The sequence below is a fragment of the Macrotis lagotis genome, chromosome X (genome assembly GCF_037893015.1).
Source record: "Macrotis lagotis isolate mMagLag1 chromosome X, bilby.v1.9.chrom.fasta, whole genome shotgun sequence".
In the NCBI taxonomy this organism is placed as follows: Eukaryota; Metazoa; Chordata; class Mammalia; order Peramelemorphia; family Peramelidae; genus Macrotis; species Macrotis lagotis.
Genome location: NC_133666.1, coordinates 442,951,536 through 442,954,750, shown reverse-complemented (window position 1 = coordinate 442,954,750; position 3,215 = coordinate 442,951,536). Strand labels below are relative to the sequence as shown.

General features: G+C 30.0%; 1 pseudogene; it reads left to right on the top strand.

The window, feature by feature from the left end:
- Positions 1-1,441: 1,441 nt before the first annotated feature.
- LOC141502499 (large ribosomal subunit protein eL20 pseudogene) lies at positions 1,442-1,969 on the top strand (annotated as a pseudogene).
- Positions 1,970-3,215: the final 1,246 nt, after the last annotated feature.

Sequence of the window (3,215 nt, the reverse complement as noted above, 5' to 3'; positions counted from 1 at the left end):
GAAGTAAGCCAAAACACTAGAATTAAAAAGAAAAAGGGTGAATATATCAGAAATGAAGATGAAAATAAAGCAATCATGAGAGGTTATTTTGTTCAATTATAAACCAATAAATTTAATAATTTAAGATAGAAAAATAGTTACACAAATATAAGTTGATTAGATTAGCAGAAGTGTATATAACATTTTTAAATAGACCTATTTTGGACAAAAAAGAAATTTAATAAGCCATAAATGAATTTCTTAAAAGAATAAAAAGACCATCAGGACCAGATCAATTATATTTGAAATCCTACCAGTACCAGTAATAGAAGAAAAGCAGTAATACTGAAGAGAATAGAAACTGGGGTAATAAAACTATGATTATTTTGCAAATGATAGAATATTCTTGGAAAATCTCAAAGACAATTGAAATGGTAAACAAAGCAATTTCTCATTTTAGCAAAGTAATAAGGTAAAAAAGTAAATCTATATAAATCATCCTATTTATCACTTTGAAAACTCTGAACAAAGAGATAACCAAAGATATTGTATTTAAAATAATTCAACATGCTATAAAATATTTGAGAGAACAAATTCCACATCAAACCTAGGAATTATATTAGCAAAATTATTTTTTTATTTGTACAAATAAAATCAGATTTAATTAATTAGAAAGATATTTATTATTCATTGCAAAGTAGGGTCAATATAATAAAATGACAATTTTACCAAAACTTAAATACCAAATCAATGCTACCACAATTAAATAGCCCCCCAAAAGTTATTGAAGTAGTAAACACAATAACAGAACAAAAAGTCAAAAATATCAAAGTAAATAATGAAAAAAGTAGTAAAAAGTAGGTTTAGCAATACCAGACTTTAAATTATATTATAAAGAAGCAATTTTCAAAACTAAGAAATTTAAAGGTAGATCAATGGAGTAGAATATACATGCAATTTACAGTAGCAAATAAACATAATTACCTTAATTTGCCAAATATAAATACTTTAGATTTTCAAATAAGAAAACATTATTTGGTGAAATAGTTGGGAAAACTGGAAAGTGGTATGAAAAGAACTAGGCACAAAACAAAATATCACATAATTTTTAACGATTAGATCATAGATACATGATAGATATAAAGAGAAATTTTATGAGAAATTTGGAAGACCATGAAATATAGTATTTATCAGACATATGGATAGACAATCAGCTTTTGAATTAACAAGAAATAGAGAGCAAAGTTATGAAGAGAATGGATAATGTTGATTAAATTTAATTTTTAGAAATTCTATAAAAATAAAACAAAGATAGTCAAGATCAGCAGGAAAGCAGAAAATTCAGATAAAGCATTCATATCTAAATATATAAAGAACATTGTTAAATCTATAAGACTATTCCCTATTTTATAAATGATCAAAACTGCTTTTATGGGTTAGCGGGGAGTGAGGCGGCAGCACTATGAAGGCCTCAGGGACCCTGAGAGAGTACAAGGTAGTTGGAAGATGCCTACCTATTCCCAAGAGTCCAGTGCCACCTCTTTATCGCATGCGGATCTTTGCTCCTAACCATGTTGTAGCAAAGCCCCGATTCTGGTAATTTGTGTCCCAGCTGAAAAAGATGAAGTCTTCTGGAGAGATCGTATACTGCGGACAGGTCTTTGAAAAGTCCCCTCTTAGCGTGAAAAATTTTGGCATCTGGCTACATTACGATTCCATGAGCGGAACCCACAACATGTACAGGGAGTACAGAGACATGACCACTGCTGGTGCTGTCACTCAGTGCTACCGAGATATGGGGGCCCATCACCGTGCCTGAGCCCATTCCATCCAGACCATGAAAGTGGAAGAAATTCCTGCCAGCAAGTGCCGCCGACTGGCAGTCAAGCAGTTTCACGACTCCAAAATCAGGTTCCCTCTTCCCCACAGAGTTCTGCATTGCCAGCACAAACCACGCTTTACTACCAAGAGGCCCAATACATTCTTCTAAGTGCAGAGGCAAGGAGGTACAAGTTTTATTTGATCTGTTTAAATAAATTTCCTATTTGGCAACCCCCCAAAAAAATAAATAAATGATCAAAACATATGAACAAGCAGTTTTCCAGTAAATAAATCAAAACAACTTAAAATGATATGAAAAAAAATTGTCAACCATTGTTAAGATAATTGCATATTAAATGATCTATGAAATATTTTACATGTACCACTTTGCATAAAATAATAGGGAGAATCCATTAATGTTGAAAGGAATGCGGAAAAGCTGGGACATTGCTGTTACAATTAGAAATGGTTCCAACCACTTTGTAGAGTAATCTGAAATCATGTTTAAAGAGTTATTAATCTACCTATACTCTGTGATCCAACAATACAATTTTGTTCACTTCCTAAAATAATTAAGGAAAAAATCAAAGTTAGTTAATGTTATAAAATGTTTATAGCAATTCTCTTTGTGGTGGCAAAGAATTGGAAAATGTAGAAATGCCCACCAAATTTGATAAAGCTTAAACAAGTTGTGACATATAATTGTGATGGGATACTGCTGTGTCATAAGGAATGTTGATTTCAATGAATTATGAAAAAAACATGGAAAGATTTGCATGAAATAATGAGGCTGAATTTAATAGTTTACAGTAACTATTCTATACTATAAATTTTAATACTAGCAGGAATCTCAATGTCCCTTTCTCAGAATTAGATAAATGTAAAATAAACAAGAAAGGTTAGGAGGTAAACAGAATCTTAGAAAAGTTAGATTTGAGAAACCTTTGGGAAAATTAAATATACAAATATACAGAAAAATTGACCATGCATTACAGCAATAGTTTAAGAAAAATGTTGAATGAATAAATTATTTTATCTATTATAAATACCCAAATTAGATATATAGGATGTATGAAGAAAGGCTTTTTCTGCATCCAAATAAAGTACATATAAATAAACATATGTACACAATAATTGCACATATACATATTGAAGCAAGCATACATGTACATATTTACATACATATATATTTATGCCTGATGATGGCTATCTCTAAGGGTGGGGGAAGGAAAAAAGATTAAAAAATAAATTGATATGATAATTTTGTTGCAAATTTGGATGAAATATCAAGTTGTACTTTGTAGATTTACAGTTTCATATACAATAGTTTTTTATTGTGCTGTTATGAAAATTATTTTAGTCAATAATTTAAAAGAAAAAAGAAAAACAAATAGAAAATTATTAAGAAAAAAGTG